The 23,730-nt window shown below is 37.0% G+C and overlaps 1 long non-coding RNA gene across 1 annotated transcript in view; it reads left to right on the top strand.

Annotated features, from left to right (window-relative positions):
* Positions 1 to 1,163: 1,163 nt before the first annotated feature.
* Positions 1,164 to 23,730, top strand: part of LOC131859474 (uncharacterized) — a 41,829-nt gene continuing 19,262 nt past the window's right edge. The window contains exon 1 of the long non-coding RNA XR_009359172.1: positions 1,164 to 1,444. This is a non-coding gene — a long non-coding RNA (uncharacterized LOC131859474). The remainder of the gene's footprint in view (positions 1,445 to 23,730) is intronic.

Here is a 23,730-nt window from a genome sequence, read left to right as displayed (position 1 = left end):
ACTGAAAAAGTCACCAAAAATTTAAGCCCAACAACATTATCAGTTGCCACATACCAACAATCTCCCACTTAGAGACTGATTAGGCTCAACACCAAACATTAATTGTGAAATATTAGACCTTAAGCAAATGATGTATTGCCATAAGCATAACTCCCACTTGACACATACCATCTTTAGATTGTTGACATAATATAATTAATTGTAAGTTATTATTGCTTCTCTCTCTCTCTCTCTCTCTCTCTCTCTCGTGCTCTATTTAAACGTTAGTCTGTAATATTATATGTGTTGCAAGAGAATTGAGTAAAAGATTTATATACATGCACAAATTTTCTTATCTCAAACTTATAAGTTCAATAAAAATTCATAAATATTACAAATAAACACAAGTTTAAGTGTAAAAAAAACTCAATTTTAATTAATTGATGTGTAATTGATACTATTAGGCTGGGGTCCCATGGAGGGGGGCTTTGTGGTGCTACAGAGAGTTTTTAGGAATTTTTTAAAGCAGGTGGTCCCATGAAATTTGTAGCACAGTTTGCTTAAAAATTTAAGCTCCTAAATTGAAGGAAGTTGGTGGTCCCATGAGCACAGTGAAAAATGATATATATATTTTTTCTATTTTCCCTCTAAAATTTCTGGTGGGACTCATCTCAATTCTTTTCTGATTGCCAAGTGACAAATAAAATTTCTAAGATGGTGGGACAATTTCCAGCCCCACCCCATTTTCATCGGCTAAGGTAGGGGCCCCATGGAGGGGGCTTCAGCTCTATTTTTAAGGAAGAGGTGGTCCCATGGAAAAAATATTTTTTGGCTATGAGATTATTTGGAATCATTTCCCAAAAAATAGAGCCCCTACTTTTTAGCCTTGAAAATTGAAGCCGGTGAAAATGGGGTGGAGCTAGAAATTACCCCATCAGCTTAAAAATATATCATGCCATTTGTCAATCATATAAATTAAAAAATAAAAATAAAATTTATTTACCATCAATTTGCTTGAATTTAAAAATTTAAATTTAAGTTGATCTATGCTACAAAGTTCATTACATCCCTAAATTTAAGAACTTAAATATTTAAGTTGAACTATAAAACAAAATTCAAATTCATGAGACCCCGACTTAATAGCCCCTCCAGCTCTTTTTAAAAAAAAACCCCCCTCACTAGAACCACCTAAAAAAATGAAAACCTAATGAAGTATGAGCTTAACAGATTCCAAATAATCTTAAGCGCCTGGGACCCTTGCCTTACCCTATATAAAGAATAAAAACTCATTAAGAAGTAACTTTCACATTTCTGGTGAAGACTTTAAAGCGAATTGCGATGTTTCAAAAGATGACCTTTTGCCTGCAACATCCTCCATGGATTACTGAGTGTGAATCACAAAGGGTGAAAGTTCTCAAATCACATCGTTCTACAATGTGGCCCAGATCATGAAGTTTGTCCTCAGGTAGCGAAAATATACCCCATCTCAGATAATTTCTCTATGGTCGGCTGGTTTTATGGACTAGGGGAAATTCTTAATGACATAAATATATTATATCCTATAGGAAATTGTGGATTTAGTTGATTCCTTTTGTCATCCAATTATGTTTGTTAAGCTAATCTCCAATGTCTTTCATAAGGCTAACTAGGAGTTCATCCATAAAATTCTTTAAAGTTCAGCAGCCATAATGGGCCCCTTGGGCAAGAAACTGTCTTTGAATGATAAAAGTTTTCTGTAATCGATAAAAAAAAATGATAAAAGTTTTCTGTTTTAGTTGATGAACTGTTTTTTTTATGCTATATAGGGTTTGAATCAAAATGCGTTATTCCCTTTCCGAGTTTTATGAATTCTAATGGAAGCATTGAGTAGAGCTATTTCTTCAGCTAAAACGCCAGAGAAATTCTGGCGGAATGAGATGACTTCTCACACAAACAAATGCTTATATCCTTTTCTACGAATATACTGTTTTGCTGCGGTGTATAACTTTGTCTGAATTGTAAGATTTAAAGTACTCTCTTGGTTTATAGTCTATGGCTTTAGAGTATGCTGTTGGTTTCTAGTCAATGGGTTTTGGGGAAAGGAATCGAAAATCTTTGTTCATTTTTTAAGGAGAGGAAGTATAGCCGTTTATTAGGTTTTGATGTAACCAGGTTTTCTTTGAACTTCCTTGGCATTCTTTTGTTTGGAGGGTGGATGGTTGAGCTTGGTAGGGTGCATTCAATTTACAAGTCTTCCCTGTAAGCTATACCTTCATATATTCAATCTCCCTTTCCAATGCCTTAACTTATTTACTTATGGATAAGTTCTTGCATGATTGATTATGGAGAGGGGCTGCGCTGTGAATTAAATCTCATATTTTTGTTAAACTTTTTTGAGTTAAAACGGGAGTAAAATGTTAATAGCATTTACTAATTTTTTTAGTTTACTTTTGGGATGCCAGCCTGGCATGGAGACTCTATGTCCACGGCAGCTATTTGGTGGCGGATTTCTTCAACATGAAATATAGATGGCAGGTGGCACAGCTATTAGAAGATGGCAGGTGGCACAGCTATTAGAAATTATCAAGATTAGCATCTTATTGATTCTGAGGGTAGTTCTTGAGTTTAGAAAGCTTAATAGCCCATATCAAAAACAACCTTAAAACATTTCCATAGGTTCTAGTACTTTCAAGAATGCGGGTGAAATTGCAGAGGAATTTTGTCTCCATAGGAGAGGACACAGTAGAGGATACAGTAGTTGTGTAACCATTGTTGACAGGTTCGCTGTGTTCATCCATTTGTTGCAGAGTTCCTTTTTAATAACATCAATTTTAGGGGCAAGAGTTTAGCTCAATAAAAATATACTATCAAGCAAGGCTATAGTTTGCTTATTCAGCGGTTCCATACTTTATCCCACAGTAGAGATTGGAACAATATCTGGCTCTTTCAAGCCTGGACAGAAACATCAAGACTTTAATGTTTAGCAACTCATCGAAAAATCTGTACACTTGATATGCTTTAGCGAGTAAGCTGGATTTTACATTTAGTTGTGAATTTTGTTTTGCCACCTTTAGAGCACTGTAATTGTGCATTTCTATTATACTCGAAAACCACCATATCTGGTTGAAGTTCTATAAATCTGTGCAGTTTATTCCTTCACTTTCACAGGAGTAATTTGACTGCCAATCAATAACTGATTTCATTTTTATTTATGGATTGAGATTTTATAAGCTCCATCAATTTACAGTAAATGGCTGTGATCATTTGCATGTGCCATGAATATTTGATTGGAACATTTTGGGCGAATATGACCTCTACCAATACGAGAAAAGAAAAATTTTCAATCTTGGGAATTGTCTCCTGTAATCTAACAAAGTCCACATTTTTTTCATTGGCTTTGAATTCCATTTTTCCTTGATGGTATAAAAATTGGAAATTTGTACTGTGCCTCTGAATTTCAGTGACGGGGCAAGCTAGGGAAATGGGGGCAGATGTTTTTTTTTTGATTTTAGGGAAAGTGCGGAGACAGATTAAAAACTGTTATGGAAAACAGAATATATATGCAATTCAGTTTTTTTGGAAGTGATACTCCACAATTCACTCCACCTGAAACAAGCAAACTTGAAACATCAGTCTGAGCAAGATCGCTGTTTATTATGGTGATTACTGATGACAATACTGATATTGTTGAGACTTTCGTCTAAGGTCAGCACCCTGAAGAAGTTTGAACACAAACATTAATCTGATCATTAACCTAGATTGGATGTTATCCTAAATCGAGAATAAAAACCTTGTGTAATGGCTGAAATAGACATATGACAATAAGACAGTTTACAGATTAGGGTGTATTCTTAGGATGGAGGGCCTTGTGTGTCCCCCATAAGGGAATAGGTGTTCTTTTTGTTTTGATCATTTTTTCACTAAAAAAAACAGCTGGGGAATGGTCTCACATGCCTGAGATTGTCAAGGGACCCCAGTGATGGCAGACCATAGCCAAAACAAATTAAAAGAAAGGGAATGCGCCTCCCTCTAAACAAAAGAAAAATTGGACAGGAGGGAAGCATTTCATCCCCATATTGATGCTCCCAAACTGTCCCTGAATTGGGGGGCAGATTAATTAGTGAGGATTTGATTTCAGGGCTCACGCCCTACACAATCGTCCACTAGGAGTCAACATGTCCAGTCGTAAGATTTACAATTCGAACAAAACGAATACAGGCCCATCAACTGTGGGGATACCGCTCCAACTATGGGAATACCGCTGCAATATGCATTCTGGCTCTGAGATGGCATTGTGGGGATTTGAACCTGTATCACCATTATAAGAATACAATGGCTTAACTGTTTGAGGCTTTGAGCACCACCTTTTTTGATTTGGTAGAAATGATATTAGAAATGCTTATTGAAATATTTATTTGGTTTATGCAGCTAGTTATAGTGGAAATGGAAACTTACATTTCAGGGTTAAAATTTTCTGATCAATTTTACATTCACTCTAGTATTTGTTAAGGGCAATTCTAGTGCTCCTCTTCCCTTTTTACATGAGCAACTAGTCTTTTTGGCTCCCATTGGCATATGAATTATTAGCCAACAAATACAGAATTTTAATGTCATTTTTCCAAATCTTGTTTTTAGAAGGATCAAACGTTTAGCTATGGTGGCATCGGTTTTTCTATCAAATAACAGAGCATCAATGTTCTCAGGGAGATCTATTGTTGCCATATCAAAGGATTTCAATTGGTTTCATTCTTGTAAGACCATAAGGATTGCTCCCCTAGATTTAAAGCTCCTACTCATGCTAAAAGCTTGCAGATGGCCTCAAATTCTATGTGACCATCTTCACATGGAGTTTTGATATGGATACCACTTCATGTCTCTCAGTTGCATGAAGGTGATGCTTAATCTTTTGTGTAATCTTGCATGTTTGGAGTAGTATTGTATCATGCGTTTATATTTAGAGTGCTTACATTGGCAGTAATGATAGATTTGTCATGATTCAGTTAACTCCTCTAACTTGCAAAGTGCTGATTTATATTCTTATAAGCTCTTTCTATTTTCCTACTTGTTGGTAAGACTAAGATTACACTCCCTTGTCTCTGTTCCAAAGCTACTAAAAGGTTTCAACATGAGTCTTCAAATGCCAGCAGAAACCTATCCCAGACCACATGTAACAAAAATTGATCTCCTGAATTTGCTGTGAAGATTCAAATATCCAAGTTTAAAAGTTTCCAAGCAGCAGTCTGACCATAACACCAGATTTTACAACAATTGTGACTCATAAAGTTGTGTTGGTAAAAGTAATGCTTATCGAGTTCTACCATATTTATTCTTTTTGATATCCAGAATACTGCATCAAGGTTGGGATTTTGATTTGAAACCCAAGTGCTCTACCTGCATAAGGACCTCACTTATTGCCTTCACAGTCTGGACTTGACCATTTTAAAGTCTGTCTGTTCTTCAGGAGCACATGACATGTTTAACATGTGGGTGATATTAGGCTGATTCAAAGAGAAAACCTGCTACAAGTTGCACAACACAAAGAGTCATATCCAGATATGGGAAGGTAACTACATCTTTGATTATAAAGAAGTTGATCAACATGGATATATCAATTGTATCAAATAACCGACTAGTTTTTATATTGTCTGCTTTTTGTTTACAATGTTTTTGCATATTTTGGATTGTTGCAAATTTTGGATAAGCATTCATCAAGGTATACAACTGTTTTTTTGTTAAAATATGTAGTTGTAAGTGCATCCTGGAATATAATTTACGGTGAGGTCTTTTGTGTCTGTCACTATCTTGCCCTCCAAATCTGCCAACCATATTGTATGTGATTTACTTTTGCAGCTGACTCGAACCATCCAAGAATTCCCTAGAATGGGTCCCGTGCACAAGAGAGGAGAAGCAAAAAGAGAATTGAATTCATCTTCTAACCATTCACAAAACCTTCTAGTTGCTGAATGCTTCGAAAATATATGGTCAATAATCCCCACTTTCCCAGACACAATGCAAAATGCATCATCAATACTAATCTATAAACTATGATGCGTGTACCATAAAATAATCATCAACGTAATGATCTAAGTAAGAAAATAAGTACTGTACTCTTACGTAATCAATTAAATCTGAAAATGGAAGGAAAATGAGGGCAAACAATAGAGAAATGGAAGGCACAAGGACTTTTACCATGGAGAACCCAAATTCCAGGAGAAGATTCCATCAAAAGTGAGGCAATTGACCATCTTATCTTCCATCTCCACTAACAAATACAATCTTATGCCACTTGGACACACAACCAGTGTGAAACAACAATCTTTAGTTCTGAAGATCACCCATAGCAACCAGCCTGAAACAACAATCTTTAGTCCTGAAGATCACCCATAAGTTCTCTAACACACTTTATAGTTCTATTCTCCTATTGCAGTCTACTTTTTCACTTAGAACATATCAATATTCTTAGAGTTCATTTTAATACTAAAAATGCATTTATGATGTATATTTATTCTTTGTCAAGCTGGAACAGAAGGTGAAATGATAGAGGAAATAGAAAAGTACATAATTCCAAACACCAAAGGTCATTTTTGGGATGTGTGAAACTACCACTTGGTCAAGACTGATGGTTGTATGAATGCTTTGGTGGTTACCCAATTGCCGCTTTTCTAAACTGGTGGTTGTGTAATCACCCCCTATCAGAATTGGTGTAGTGTAATTGGCTCCTTGTTTTGTAAAATGTTGGAGATGCTCTCCAAACAATCAACAATTATAGATTTCTCAATATGTTAACCGTACATAAACCTCCTTAATCTAGCAGGTGTTGATGTGTGTTTTATGACACTTCAAACACAGAATAAAGTATTGAATGCTCTATCCTCTCTTGAACAAAATCTTCTCAAATGCTGAGTGAAAGGATTGTGTGAGATGACTCCAAGGTTTATGCTGTTAGGTCTTGATGTGTGGATAGTCTCTATGGTTGATGTGATTTCTGGTAATCCAAGGGGACTTACATAATTGTTCTAGGTGATAATCTTTTAAGGCAAGGAGAACGCCCTATGAGTCTGATTTATACTTTTGAATGATATGCAATGACGCTTTTTGATTACTACTACTAATGATTGTTTAATAAAAAAGTGCAAAAGGATTAAAGGTTTGAAGGATGCTAAACTAAACCTGGGAATGCAAAGACAATGGACGATTTTAGTGAAACTCAACTAGGCTTTGCTTTGACATGCAAAGAACAACTCCGCAAAGCTAGTGCGATCTTCTAAGGTAAGCAAATGATATTCAAATCACCACCAACAACATAGACACCATCAATGTAATGCATATCAATGAGTGAGTAGCAATCAAAGTTAGGCTTATGTAAAGAGTTCAGTCGACTACGCAAAGCATTTAGCAATCAACAAAATACCAGTAGTATGAACATGCAAATTTCACCATAAATCATGCACAATGATCTTTCATTCATCTGAAATACTTGAAACAAATCTATTTTATCTTTAAAAGGATGAAGAAACATGCAAATACTCCAAACACAATAAGTCACCAACAGTTCAATGATTTTATTATCTCTGGTAGCATCAAAGCAACAATTCTTCAAAATCTCTCATTAGTTACAAATGAAATGAGTTGAGCTTATGTAGAGCTCTCAATACAAATGAATGGCCAAAATTAATCTAAAATCAAGGGCTGAGATTGTGCCACCTAAATCCTAATTAGGGTTTGTTACAACAAAATACCTAATATTATTGCTATCCTTAAATATCAGCCAATGAGAAAGGAACAACTTTCTTGGCACAAAATACAAGGATGAATCCTCCAATGAGAAAATTCGATTCCACATGGGATCATAACAAACTATTATCTAGAAGTTTGTTTCCCTTATCTCTTTTTTACAATAAAATTCAATGAACATGATGCAAGCTCATCCATTGGGACGCTTGGCACGATCTTCAATTGATTCTCCATGTAGGTCAACTTGGCTATGGATGAAATGAAAATCTTCTCCCATTTAGGCCCTAAGTCTTGGACGTTATTCACAAAGGTCATGAATAACTGAATATCCTCCAGTTGCTTCTCTAAAAGTGAACTAGTTGTCTTGAAGAAGATATACCTTACCCTTTCTGTCAATCTGTCAACAGCTATGTCTACCTCTTCCTTCATCTCTTTTCCAAGTATTATCTTAGCTACTGCTATGGTTCTATCATTTATCACCTTGATCATCTCCTCAACTTGAGTGCAACCGTTGTTTATACCTTCAAACACGTCCCTCCTCATCCTAAGTGTGCAATACCATTTGTAGAAGTCACATGTCTGCCCATCTTTCACTACTCCACCATTCACCAAAGTTTGTTTGGGGATGTCCATCAATACTTCTAGCCTTGGAATGGTTAGCTTTGTAGTGTGGCTGAACACATCATAGGAAGCAATGAGCACCTAGATCTTGTCAAGAATAGTTGAAATTCTCTCAAATACATGTGCTAACCCTCTCACGAACTCATTTGCCTTGGTGAAGGCATTACCTATCCAACTCTTCACCATGTGAGAGGTAGTCCTCATTTCTTCCAAGTCCTCAACTGAATTAGGTGGAAGCAATGAAGGAGGAATACATGAAGGGTCAGCTTGTCTTATCGGATTCCTGAGTTGCACGAAGGGTCAGCTTGTCTTATCGGATTCCTGAGTTGCCGGACATAGTTCCTTAAGACATTCAATTCCTTTTCCAACTTTCTCTTGTCTTCTTGTACCATCTTCAATTTATCTTGGATTGTCTTCACTGAATCATTTAGCTCTTCCATCTCTTGTTCAATGGTAGTAGGACCTAGCTCAACACTCTTGGAGTAGCTATTTGTATAGTTCGGGACCCTATATTATCTTTGTGATCTTGGAGAGCTTAGTAGCTTTCTTCTTCTTAGACATCTTACCAATTCCCTCTAAGAAGCTATCTAAGTCATCTGTTGTATCTTCTTCTGCTACTATCACTTCCCTAGTCACTCTTTCTCTAAGCCATGTAGGATAGTGGATTGTTCTCTCTCTACTTACAATTCCTTGGACTACTAATCTTCCTAGGGTGGAGAATTTCTTTCCTCATTGTCATCTTCATCCATGATCTCAACTTATTCATCCCCTACAGTTGTGTTATCTACAACTTTCGCTTGCATTGCTAGAGGATCCTATGTTTGAGGTTGCTTTTCCTTATTTGTTCTTTCACCTGGACTATCTTGTATGGTAGATTCCAAGGTCTCATTCATGTCTTGATGTACACCATTTTGGGTGATTGACCTACGTTGATGGACACTTGGTTCATTGTAACTTCATGTATGGATGAAGTGTTGGTGGAAGGATGACTTGAACTTGTTTTCTGCCTCTTTTGTCTTGATCCTTCTTTGTGACTCTCCTTCCTCTTGGAACCCTTAGGTTGAGATGTTTGGTTGGCATTATCACTCCTACTTATGCTTTCGGTCTCTTCATCAGATGAATCCGGATCTCCCATCATATCATATGTTTATTGTGTATTATGATCCTTCAACTTGTTGGTTTGAGCATTGGACCACCTTCGTGTGTTTGCCATGACAAGTCTCATTAGCTCTTCTAGTTTTGTGATCTTAATGTCATTCCAATCGACTTGTATATCTTTATCATTTTCTTGCTCACAGGCACGTCGGACTCGCCTTCCATCATCCGGTACTTGATCAAGGATAGGGAACACTCTACAAGTTCTTATGATCTCGATAGCTAGCCTGGAGAACATCTTCCTTCTGACCTCAAAGTCACTTTGGCATTCATCCAGTAGTCCTCAAGGTGTGGCTTGTGCTTGTGCTTGCTAACATTGATCCTCCTTATGTTATTAGATGGATCAAAGTTGTTTTGCAGAGGATATATAACAAGGGGATAGAACTTCATCTCTTCCTTTGACTTCTTGGTTGCTTGTATTGATAGGCATACTTCCACTGACTGTCCAATTGAGATGGGAAAGGAAATCCCAGCTTTATGTCAATTCTTTTGAATCTTGTCATAAGTACCCTCTTGCCTCGAGTTCTAGTAATACCATCTTATCCATAGTATACCTTGGAAGCTTATATGGTGGTGATGAGCATCCTTGAACTCTTATGTAGGTGAACTTAGGATATTGTATGAACCAAGCTTCATACTTTTTCATTAATTCCTTCTTTTGCAGGGATGGCCCTTGATGGATGCCACCTTGCAATGTCTTGACTATATGCATGGAGAAGGCATCATTCACTCTCCTGAAGTGTGCCTTGTTGTGAAAGTGCAGCTATGGATAGCACTCACACACCCTTATCTCTCCCTCCCCACTTCCAATTGGATCTTTGTATGTTAATCATTTGCTCTTGCAAGTGACTAGACTATATAGAATTGCTTGGTGCAGTCTAGCCTCATCTACTATTGATCAATGCTACTGCTTATGATCTTCACCCAATCGACCATCTCTTCATCTGTTGTCATTGCCTCCACATAGTAAAAAATCCAAGTCTCGAAATAAGAGGCTTGAGGACTCCCCATAATCATGGATAACTTTAAGAAACCCCCCCTTGGTAAAGGTGTAAAATCTTGACGAATCTTTCATTATTTTGGCGATTTTTTATTACTTGTTCCTGTTTTTGGATTTGATTGTGTCTGTGTTTTTAAGGAAAAAATATTAAATTCCGTTAGGAAATTTTTTTCAATTGCGTGAAAATTGTAGAAAAATTAAGGTGTATCTTTGATTTTTTTTTCTTGGTTGGGTTAAATTTTGAAAATTTGCCTTGTTTTGTGTTTGAATCAAATTGTGGTGGGCCTTATTTCTTTTTGCTCAGTGACTTATTCGGTTGGTGAACCTCCTTTTGGTCATGTGCATTCGAGGGTTTCATTTCATTAAGTTGACCGGCCCTGTGTTTAAAGTCCTTCGATAATCAGTTGGTTCCCATTAAATATTCGATTGCAAATCTTTGATGATTTTCCCTAAGTTTCCTTTTGTACTTGTTTAATTGGGTGGCCCCCTTTTGGTTTTAAACCCTTCTTTTAGTGCATGTGCCCTTTTTCATCCTTATGTCTTTACCTCGTGTCCCCATAGAGTTTTTATTATTGCTTCAAAATTGTTGCGGGCGTGTGGGGTGAAGTGTTGTGAAATGGGTGTTACTCGTGACCTCGTGTCAAATTTTTGATGTTTGCAAAAATGTTGTGGGCGCATGGGGTGACTTGGCTTCAGCAAAAATTTTATTGGTGAATATTTGCCAATTGGCGAATAGTTTGTATTAGCCATTTCAAAATTGGTGAATAAGTTGGACCGAATGGGGTGGTTGGATCGGCCCGATTTTGTCAATTTTCGGTCAAATGCATTTCAATTCGCCTTAATTTTTTATTAATTACTTGTAACAATTTGAAGATTTTGCCAATAGAGTCTACATTTTCACAACGGTCTATTAAATATTTTCGCCTGCAATTTCGAAAGCATGTTTTAATTCACCCTGGCATTTTCAGAAGCGTGTTTTAATTCACTGCAATATTTGTCAATACCATTAATTGTTCAATGTTGTGGGAGGATTGATTTTGCCAATTCTATTATAAGTCCATCCCAATCAATGGTCCATAAACGCCTAGGTAAACTACAATGTGTATGTTTTGTTGAGGTTTGATTCGCCCTACACATACATAAGACGTGTTAGAATTAAGTGGGATTCGTCAAATATTTGTATACCATTTAAATTTCTCGCTGAATTCACCAAATATGGATTGGTATAAGATTGTATCAAAGATCTGATTTTTTTTTACACAATTTGGTCGGTTATAAGCTCTCAATTTGGATCAATAGCCAAGTTATAGACCAAGAACAACCATTGTTGGATTGCTGACTACTAGTGCTACTCACTTAGAATCTAAAAGTAAGTGATAATTTTTTTTGAAGTGTTATAATATTATTCATCTCAATCTGTTTGCAATTTTTAGTTAATTCTTATTGAGTAAGGAGACCTCAGACATCTAGATTCTAGTCCCTAGGGGCAATGATTCTTATAGTCTATTATTGTTTCTTAAACAAGTAGATAGTCTTTTTGAAGCCTTTATTTCATTGGATATGTCAAACAAGAAGGGTAAGACTCTTGAATGTGGTGAAGGCCAAGAGAGGCCAGCAAAACTCAGAACCTTAATTTCATACTTTGGCAATGTCTGCGGTCAAAAAGATGAAGTTACATCATCCCAACTACCCGATTCACAATTTACACTGAATATTGAAGAAAGCGGCCAATGCGATATCTTAGATGACAATGAAGAAGATGTTCTGGTAGATACCTAGGGTAGTAGGAATGAGATAATCGATTTGGTTGACAATGTTGTAGATGATGATTATGATGCATGAAAGGGGAAAATAAAATCCAAATAAAAAACGTGTTAGGAGTGGGAGATGGCGAGGCATTTTCAAATTGATTGGGTGTCAAATTATCCATTCATTGAACTAGTGGAGAATCCAAAGAAAGGTGACCCTCCAATAGAATGTAGGTGTAAGATTTGTAGTTGTAAATATAAAAAGGAGAAGAGCTTGCAGCTGAAGCTTGAGACCATAGAAAAACATATCGGCAAAGTTTACGAAAAACAAATCATAGATGGCATTGAAAAATCAGTGATAAGATGGAAAACAAAGGAGCAATGTCAACATGTTAAGTGTGTTGTAGAATATGATGTGCATTTGAAAAGATAGGCAAAGCTTGCTGAATGTGGAGGTTCCCTTGAACCTATTTTTGGAAAGGCAATGGTAGTAGCACAACTGGGAAAAACTGTTCACTTAAGTGTTGTTTTATATATTTTGACCAGAGGGAGTCCTATGATAGGCTACCCAAAGATTAATATTTTATTATACTTTTTGCGTGTTTCTAACTTTCCTAATAGTCATTGGTCAGTAAGTAGTGGATGGCAATGGGCAAGTTGTCTTTCTGAGGTTGAAAAACAAGATATAAAGGAAAAAATAAGAGTCAAACTTTATTGCATTGTCTTTGGACAAAGTTACGGCAATAGATAATTTGTCTTGGGTATGTATGCATGTTTATACTATACTAAATCATGTCCGCCAACCCTCATCTACTATGTGTTTCTAAATTGAAGGAGAGTGCGACAATAGAAACTCGATTTCAACTATTTAAGGATTTATTAATTGAATATGAAGGTATAGATGACTTGACAATTACAAAAAAACTGGTATGTGTAGGAGCGGATGGAGCTTCAGTAATGCAAGGTCATAGGAACGATTTTTTGCATAAAGCTACAAACTTCTTGTTCACCCTACATGAGTGCCATTCACTGTATGGCCCACAAAATGAATCTAGCTTTTAAAATTGTGGGCAAGTATCCTCTAGTAACAAATGTTGAAGATTTAGTCAAAGAGCTCTACTCATACTTATGTTGAAGTCCCAAACGGTTTTTGGAATTTCAAAATTGTGTCGATGGAATAACTGATGGGAACAAGTTTTTTAAGGATGTCGATACCAGATGGATCTCCTTGCATGGACCAACATATCGAGTTTATTTAGAATATTGATCCTTGATTGGAGTAACGTACGAACATTGCTACACGATAGACAACTCCTGACTTGCTTCGTAGGTTAAGTGATATAGAAACAATCTTAATTTTAGTAGGTCTTCTCCCCATGCTAGAGGAAATGAACCTTCTTGCAAATAAAGCCCAAGAAAGAGCTATGTATATTGCAGAATATGCTAAGCTACGTAAAATGACATGCAAGGCTTTGGATAATCTCTGTCAATCACAACAAACATTTGTAAATGAAAAATTTGCTAGTTGACAAATAGTGACAAATTTGAACAATCCTAACAATTTTTTTTTTGTTTAATATAAATAGGGAGTTATGTGTCGGTGTACGTGGATTTGAGATACCAATGCACTACCTTGCCACAGTCATGGAACCAATAAAGCGCCCTAAGAAGCAAGAAGTGTCACAAGAGAAGATTTTAGCAAGATTGTTGAGTCTGTAATTGCAAGTCTGAAGAAAATCACCTCTTCTGTTTCCTCAAAAATTAGAAAACGATTCCCTTGTGATGAATTACTTGAAGCCATGTCTATTGTGTTTCCTCAATATTGGGAACTCAACAATCCAGTTGATTATTGTCAGAGGCTAATGACTTTGATAGACCAGTTTTGCAAATCTGTAGAATTCAATGGACAAAGTATAGATGAAATTTTAAATGAAAGTATTCTTAGAGAGCAATCAGTCTATTTTGCAATAACTATGAGGCATCATTTTGAACAAGTGAAAAAAATGGAGAACCCCTTGGAAGAGGGATCAGTAACAAAGGATCGGACAAACTTAGGTCAGAGCGAACTTTTGCTTATTTCAATATCAGAATTTTTCAAACTTGGTGATTTATGTCAAAACATGATATTAGGTTCGGTGGAGGATGAGAGAGTTTTCAATGCTTTGGGGTTTGTTAAAATCAAAGATAAGAAACAAACTAGACAAGAATTTAGAAAATTGCTTGCGGTTGTATACATCTAGGTATGATGTCCAAAACTTTCCTTACGAAAGGGCACTAGGAATCTGGAAGTCCAAATGTGAAAGAAGAGGGTTGGGCAACACTTCAAACCAAAGTGCTATAATTGATAGTGACACATATATTAGTAGTTTTGGGATGCAGTTAAGCGGATTTATGCAAAGTGAAGAAAACACAGACAAGAACCAAGGATGCTCTCAATTTGATGATCGGGATGATGAGATGATTTGGCAAATTTAAGAGATTTAGCACTAGCAGTTACTAGGTATTTATTAAACTTTTACTGTATAATGTATTTCATCATTCATATTACAAAATCTTAAATGTGGTTGATGATATTTTATATTTTCGTCAATGTCATTTAATATTGATATGCAATTGCATTTTTCAATAAAATCCTTTCCTGGTTGAATTTCAAGATAACACAATCAAGGGAAGGTTTGAATCTCGTGCAAACTTTATAATCAACATCTTTTAGCAGTAACTTGGTGATTTGAGCAGGCTACATGAGTTAATTCAAATTCATATTATTGTTCTTTCAGTAAATTGAATAATCTTGAATGGAGGCCAAGCGTGGGACTAAACAATTCCCTAGTTTCTTTCAGTATTTGTTTTTGGTAATTATTGTAGAAGCAAATAAATCCATTTGGAGTCATCCTCGCTAGTTGGGAGCTCACAAATTGTGTTCTCTTGAAATTCAACCAGGAAAGGATATTATTGAAAAATGCAATTGATTATCAATATTAAATGACATTGACGAAAACATAAAATATTATCAACCACATTTAGGATTTTGTAATATGAATGATGAAATACATTATACAATAAAAGTTTAATAATTATCTGGTAACTGTTAGTGCTAAATCTCTTAAATTTTGCTAAATCATCTCATTATCCTGATCATAAAATTGAGAGCTTCTTTGATTCTTGATTGTGTTTTCTTCACTCTACATACTTCCGCTTAACTGCATCTCAAAACTACTAATACTTGTGTCATTGCCATTCATTCTGTCACTGTCAATTGTCCCACTTTGGTTTGAAGTGTTGTCCAACCCTCTTCTTTCACATTTGGACTTCTAGATTCCCAGTGCCTTTTCGTAAGGAAAACTTCAGACATCATACCTAGATGTATACAGCCGCAAGCAATTTTCCAAATTCTTGTCTAATTTGTTTCTTATCTTTGATTTTAAGAACCTCAAAGCATTGAAAACTCTCTCATCCTCCATCGAACTCAATATCATGTTTTGACATAAATCATTAATCGAGCAAAAATTTGCTCTAACCTAGGTTTGTCCAAACCTTTGTTATTGATCGCTCTTCCAAGGGGTTCTCCATTTTTTTCAATTGTTCAAAATGATGCTTCATAGTTATTGCAAAACGGGCTGATTGCTCTTTAAGAGTAGTTTCATTTAAAATTCCATCTATACTTTGTCCATTGAATTCTACAGATTTGCAAAACTGGCCTATCAAAGTCATTAGCCTCTGATGATAATCAACTGGACTGTTGAGTTCCCAAAATTGAGGAAACACAATAGACATGGCTTCAAGTAATTCATCACAAGGGAATCGTTTTCTAATTTTTGAGGAAACAGAAGAGATGATTTTCTTTGGACTTGCAATTACAGACTCAACAATTTTGTTAAAATCTTCCCCTGTGACACTTCTTGCTTCTTAGGGCGCTTTCTTGGTTTCGTGACCATGGCAAGGTATTGGTATCTCAAATCCATGTACATTGACACACAACTCTTTGTTCACATTAAATTGAAAAAAATTGTTAGGATTGTTCAAATTTGTCACTGTCTGTCAGCTAGCAAATATTTCATTTACAAATGTTTTTTGTGATTGATAGAGATTATTGAGGGTCATGCATGTCATTTTACGTAGCTTAGCATATTCTGCAATATACATAGCTTTTTCTTGAGTTTTTTTCGTAAGAAGGTTCATTTCCTCTAGTATGGGGAGAAGACTTGCTAAAGTTAAAATTGTCTCTATATCTCACTTAACCTACAAAGCAGGTCAGGAACTTTGTCTATTGTGTGGCGATGTTCGTACGTTATTTCAATCAAAGATCGATATTTTGAATAATCTTAATGTGCTGGTCCATGCAAGGAGATCCATCTGGTATCGACATCCTTAAGAAGCTTGTTCCCATCAGTTATTCCATCAGCAAAATTTTGAAATTCCAAAATCCGTTTGGGACTTTGACAGAAGTATGAGTAGAGCTCTTTGACTAAATTTTCAACATTTGTTAGTAGAGGATATTTGCTCACAATTTCAAAAGCTAGATTCATTCTGGGCCATGTAGTGAATGGTAGTCATGTAGGTTAAACAAGAAATTTGTAGCTTTATGCAAAGATCATTCCTATGACCTTGCATTATTGAAGCTCCGTTTGCTCCTAAACATACCAACTTTTTTGCAATTGTCAAGTCATCCATACCTCCGCTGTCGCACTCTCCTTCAATTTAGAAGCACATAGTAGATGAGGTTGGTAGACATGATTATGTACAATATAAACATGTATACATACCCTGGACATATTATCTATTGCTGTAACTTCGTCCAAAGATAATGTAATAAAGTTTGGCTCTTAATTTTTCCTTTATATCTTGTTTTTCAACTTTAGCAAGACAACTTGCCCATTCCTATCCACTAATTACTGACCAATGATTGTTAGGAAAATTAGGAACGCCCAAAAAGTATAATAAAATACTAATTTCTGGGTAGTCTGTCATAGGACGCCTTTTGGTCAAAATATAAAAAACAACACTTAACAGTTTTTCCCATTTGTGCTACTGCCATTTCCTTTCCAAAAATAGCTTCAAGAGAACCTCCACATTCAACAAGCTTTGCCTGTCTTTTCAAATGCACATTATATTCTAAGGCACACTTAATATGTTGACGCTCCTTTGTTTTTCATCTTATCACTCATTTTTCAATTCCATCTATGATTTGTTTTTCGTAAACTTTGCCGATAGGCTTTTGTATGGTGTCAAGCTTCAGGTGCAACCTCTTCTCCTTTTTATATTTCCAACTACAAATCTTACATCTGCATTCTATTGGAGGGTGACCTTTCTTTGGATTCTCCACTGGTTCAATGAATGGATACTTTGACACTCAATCAATTTGAATATGCCTCGCCATCTCCCACTCCTGACCCATTGTTGATTTGGATTTTCTTTTCCCCTTTCGTGCATCATCATCATCTACGACATTGGCAACCAAGTTGATTATCTCAGCGAGTAGCAATAGTAGTTGGCAATGTAGCAATGATTGCTCTTGGTCTGTAACTTGGCTATTGATCCAAATTGAGAGTTCAGAATCGACCAAATTGTGTGAAAATAAATCTGATCTTTGATACAATCTTATACCAATCAATATTTGACGAATTTAGAGGGAATTTTAAATGTTATACAAATATTTGGTGAATCCCACTTAATTCTAACACGTCTTATGTAAATGTAGGGCAAATCAAACCTCGACAAAACATATACGTTGTAATTTACCTAGGCGATTATGGACCTTCGATTGAGATGGACTTATAATAGAATTGGCGAAATCAATCCTCCCACAACATTGAACGATTAATGGTATTGGTGAGTATCGCGGTGAATTAAGACACGTTTCCGAAAATGCCAGGCGAATTGGGTCCTCATGCCAATTGAACTATTGATGGCTATTGGCAATGGCGGTGGATTAAGACACACTTCCAAAATTGTAGGCGAAAATATTAAATAGACTGTTGTGAAAACATATGCTCTATTGGCGAAATCTTTAAATCGTTACAAATACTTAATAAAAATGAAGCGAATTGAAATGCATTTGACCGAAAATTGATAAAGTCTGGGCAATCCGACCACCCCATTTGGTCCAACTTATTCGCCAATTTTGAAATGGCTGATACAAACTATTCGCCAATTGGCGAATATTCGCCACTAAAGTTTTCGCTGCCCATAATTCGATTGAGCAATGTGATCAAGTCACCATACTCCTCCTTGAAGTCCACTCGGTGGAGCTTATTAGGCATCTTAGAGGGATGAGATGTAGCCTTTGATATCCAATAATTGTTGATGATGCCCAAGCATTTCTCAAGGTCGCCATCATACATCATCTGCACTCCTTATTCTTGTATATCATGTTCTTTTATATTGAGTCAGCACCAGGATCATATTGTTGACTATAATATGAAAGATTACCCAGGTTACAATAACATTTGTGAAATGTATCCCTACATATGACCAGAATTTCCTTCTATCATGTTATCCATGTTAGTACCTTAGCATTCTAATCACAAAAGTCTCTTACTATAAATGATATAATGAAAATTAAGCCAAATATGCAAGTGTTACGAAGATACTTCCTGGCTCTACACCCTGAAGATAGATGTATCAGAGTGGCCTTAGGTCATACCTGTTTAATCATGTCTGAGATGCTAATATAAGAAATCATCGTTATATTATATGCCTTACGGAAAGATATATTTTGATTCTAAACTACGCTATTTCAGTACATATATGTCTGTAAATGAAACCATATCAGTGGCCTTGCCCTTATTTATCTATATTATAACAGAGCCATACGTTTCTGAGTATATTTCTTGTCCCAATCAACCCTTTTGTCAAAATGCATTCATAATCAGTTCTATGTGTGATGTTTACTATCTATAGATCCTTCTTCCCTATGTATTAGAGTAATTATATCCGCATACAGAGAAAACTTTGTTATGGAGATTTCCTTATTCATCATTATCATTTGCGGCTTCCATGCTAGAAGCCTGTGCCTCCTCAGCCCCCATGTCAATGGGGTTTTCGGCTTGTAAGAGGGTCCAACCCTCATCAATCATATAGTTTACCCACCAATCCCGTTTTGGCTCTTTTACCACACCAAGCCATTGTTTAAGGAATGTAATATTCCTTGTTATATCTGTTTGCCGTTGCAGAAAGGATTTCTGATCCTTGATAAGAATGGGCCTCTTGAAATCTATTTTGAGTGATTCTTCTTTATCTATGGCCTCCAAAGCTCTGACATAATCTTCCGGATAAGGGATACATAGATTCTCATCAACACATTTAATAACCAGCTCTAGATTTACTAGGTATTCGTTATTGAATATTAACCCACACAATGAGGCTGTATCTGCCTTATCCTCTCCCTTTGTGAGTAATATGGCTGCAAACCCCGTAGGGATGTCACTATTGACTCGTTTCCTATGCTCCGTGTTCATAAGCTCATTTCCCAGAATCCTCTTGGTCGCATGAATGACGAAATCATCCTCCGACCTCAGAATTACCAACCAACGTTTCTTAGATATCTCTCCTTCAAAAGAGATCTCACATTTTCTGGGCACAAGCAAATACCAGAATCCATTATTTATGATAGAGTGAAATTGTAAGTGTTGCCACTAGATATATTGGTTTTGCTAACCGACTCTATCGGCAGGTTAAGCGTAGAGAGATAAGCTATTCTGTGATGAGTGATTATTCACCTTATGGTATGCATGCATGATTATTATCGGATACATCTGATAGGTCTCCATCCCTAGAATGCCTTGTTGTTTCAAATCTAAAGATGTTGATTACCTTTTAATGATTATTTGTTAGCCTTTCACTCTAACGTTTTGTTGACGTGTATTTTGTACACAATCATACACAGAATAAAATACCGACAGGCATCTTATCCTCTCTTGAATAAAGTCGCTAACTGCTGAAGATTTCGCAAGAAGGATCAGTTAGGATGACTCCAATGTTCTTTTAGTAGGGTCTCTACGTGTGGATAAGCACCAGTGGTCGTTGTGATTGCTGTGTCATCAAGGGGCCTTACGTTGCCGAAGATTTTGCTAAACTAAACAAGCTTTTCCAAAAAAATAACAAAAGGATAGGGTTGGCAAGAGGTCTAATCTAGTCTAACCTTAAGAATGATTTGATGTGGACAAGACTTGGTGAGATTCTACCAACTTCAATTTTGCCATAAATTAACAACTCAATTGAAATTGATGCGATCTTCTAAGGTAACAAATGATTTTTCAATACATCAAAGATCAAAGACACTACCACGAAGGTACATATCCAAAATACAACAATGATTGAAGGTTTGAGTGATTCCAATATCTCCAGTCGACCACGCAAGGCGTTCCTACAATCAGCAAGAAGCTAGTGGTTTGGAAAACGAATCCTACCAAAGGTCAAGTCCAACACTTTGTCCTTCGAATTAACACACTACTTCGATTGAGAATGATTCAAGGAAAATGAACAACCATGAAGATAACCAAGAGAATTGCAACAAAACACCATAACTTCAATATTTTATTGATCTCAAAGCCATCATGTACAACAATTGTTTGAATTCCTTTCTCCAAGCTCAATCTTGCTACAAAAGTAAATTGCTTCTAAACTCTAATCTCTCTAATACATCAATAATCTAATCTTCTTCTAATATCTGATGATAAAATGAAATGAAATGAGGGTATAAATAGCATCTTCAATTACAATGAATGGTCCAGATCAAAAAGCAGATCAACGGTCAAGATCATGACACCTAAACCCTAATTAGGGTTTGTTACAAATAGCCTCCTTTTTACTGAACAATATTAAATGCATAGCCAAATATTAAATTTGGCACAAAAACCTAGGAGACAGACCAATGACAATCAAGATGCCATGTCATCTATAACAACCTTTCATCTAGAATCTTATTCCCTTTCCAATGCTCCTTTTTAGCATATGCAATGAATCTTGATACGATTCTTTCGATCTCAGCAATTGGAATCTCGGGAAGATTCTTCATTCTTTCTTCCAAGTGGATGACCTGATCAAATGCCTCGAGAAGAGCAGCGTCCCATCCAGGTTCAAGTTCCTTAGTCTTTTCAATCAAGAGCATGGTAGCAAACATCTGGTCCTGTTGCTCATCTGTGATATTAGCGTCCTTGCAAAAGATGACCTTGATTCTATCTTCTAATTCCTGCAAATCCACATCTGTCTCAACTTCGATCCTCCTGTCAAGAATAGTACGCAGTACCTCAAATACTTTGTCCTGGATTGGGTTGATCACCTCCTCAACATGGCTGCATCTAGTACTGATGTCCTCGAAGAGAACTTCCTTCATCTGGAGTAAGGTTGACCACTGAAGTAAACTGTGAGATCCTCCATCCATGATCTTTTCCTGCGCTAAGACCTTCCTCGATGTTTGTCTGATTACTCGCAAGACAGGAATGATAACCTCTTTGGTATGAGCAAAAGCAGCTACTGTTATCATCAAATTGTGGATAATCTCAAGAACCTGGATAGCTCGGTGAATGGTCTGCATCATCCTTGTTGCAAATTCCATGGCGACTGTATGAGATTTATCCATCCAAGTACTCATACGCTGGACCATACTCCTGAATCTCTCTGCCTCACCAATTGATTGAAGGGGAAGTGCTTGTATGGGTGATCTTGCTGGATCCTGACGCCCTAAAGGCTGATTGAGATGACTGAAATATGCTCTCCATGGACCTCTCTCTCTCTCAAGCTTTCTATTCTTCTCCATTTCCTTTCTAAGCTTGTCTTTCAAGGCCTCAAATGAATCGGTGGCATCATCCATCGTCTGTTTAGCTGTGGATGGACCTAGCTCAAATGTCTCTATATCATATTCCTCTGCTAGGATCTCACCTTCATACTTGTCCACGGCCGGTGTAGCTATCTGTAATTTTTTGGGTCCAGTCTCATCTCTAATCATCTTGGACATCTTGGTAGCCTTCCTCTTCTCTGTCACTTCCTGGGAATGTCCAACAAGGCTCTCTAAATCAATCACATTGTCTTCGTCCTCGATCACAATCACCTTCGTTAATCTTTCCTTCAACCAATCCAGGATGGCCGATCTAGTCTCTTTAACCTGTATCTCCTTATGCAATGCTTCTTCTTCTCTAGGAGGAGATGTTACCTCGTCATTGTTCTTGTCTTCATGTAACTCATAATCTTGGAGAGATCCACCTGGTGACCCTTGAGATGCCTGTCCTTCTTTATCATTCTGTACCATTGACTCCATAGACTCTTCTACTTCAAGTGTCCTATTCTCTTGTCGAGATGTGCCGGATGAGCGATCTCGGTTGGCCCCTTGTTTCTTCTTGGAAGACTCTTTCTTCTCAGGTCTCTCTTTTCTCTTCGAGCCTCTCGGATGGAGATTGCCTTCACTTGCACTTCGAAGGTTGCCTTCACTTGCATTTCTGGGATTAGGATTACCTTCACTTACACTAGCTCCACCTTCGGCTGGTTTCTCTTCCAAAGTGAAAGTCATAGCTATGCCTTGCTCTCTCAACTTCTGATGCTGCACATCAACCCATCTGCGAGTACAAGACAAGACTGGAGCCATCAAAGCATCTAGATCCACAACCTCGGGCTCATTCCAATCTAACCTTACTGATTTGCTTTCTCGATCATAGGATGACTGGAGATGTCTGCCACTATCCTGAGCTTGGTCGGCCACTCTGTAAATCTTGCATTTCCTGATGAAATCCAAAGGCAATCTAGAATGCATCTTTCTTTTCACTTCAAGATCGTCTAGGAGATTCATCATAAAATCTTCTATCTGAAACTCATGCTTAAACTTCCTACCGACTGTCTCCTCTATATATCCATGTGGATCAAAGCTTTCCCTCAAGGCAAAGAATGAAAAAGAATACAAAGCTAACTCCTTCTCTGCGTCATCCATGGCTAAAGCATTAGGACATACCTCAACTGAATTGCCCAATATGATAGGTACAGGAACTCCATTTCCATGTCTGTGTCTGAATGCCTTCGCATAAGCTGCCAACTGTCTTGTTACCTCAAGTAACACTATTCTGTCTGTCGGATATCTCGACAACATGTATGGAGGTGAAGGACATCCATGAACTCTGATATAAGTAAACTTTGGAAATTGGATAAACCAAGCACCGTACCTCCTTACTAGTTCCTGTGCATCCTGAGATAATCTGTTGTGAATCCCGCCTTGCAACGTCCTCGTAATGTTCATTGTGAAGGTATCATTAACTAACTTGTAGTTGCCTCCTGGCGGATGATGCAAGTGAACATAGGAATCACAAATTCTGACCTCGCCGGGTCCTCTTCCAATCACTCCTCTGTGAGGTAGTCCTGCGTACTCGAAGCTCCTGATCAAGGCATAGATGACGTATGAACTCATGTGGAAGGACTTGGTAGCCTTGAGTCTCCTCAACTGTACGTCCAAGCAATGGCTAATCATTCTAGCCCAATGTATTGTTCCTTTTCCCTGAACTATCACCTGGATAAAGTAGAACATCCACTTCT

This window comes from Cryptomeria japonica, chromosome 10 (genome assembly GCF_030272615.1).
Source record: "Cryptomeria japonica chromosome 10, Sugi_1.0, whole genome shotgun sequence".
NCBI lineage: Eukaryota > Viridiplantae > Streptophyta > Pinopsida > Cupressales > Cupressaceae > Cryptomeria > Cryptomeria japonica.
The sequence above is the reverse complement of the archived record's forward strand: the minus strand, read 5'-3'. Positions and strand labels throughout refer to the sequence as shown.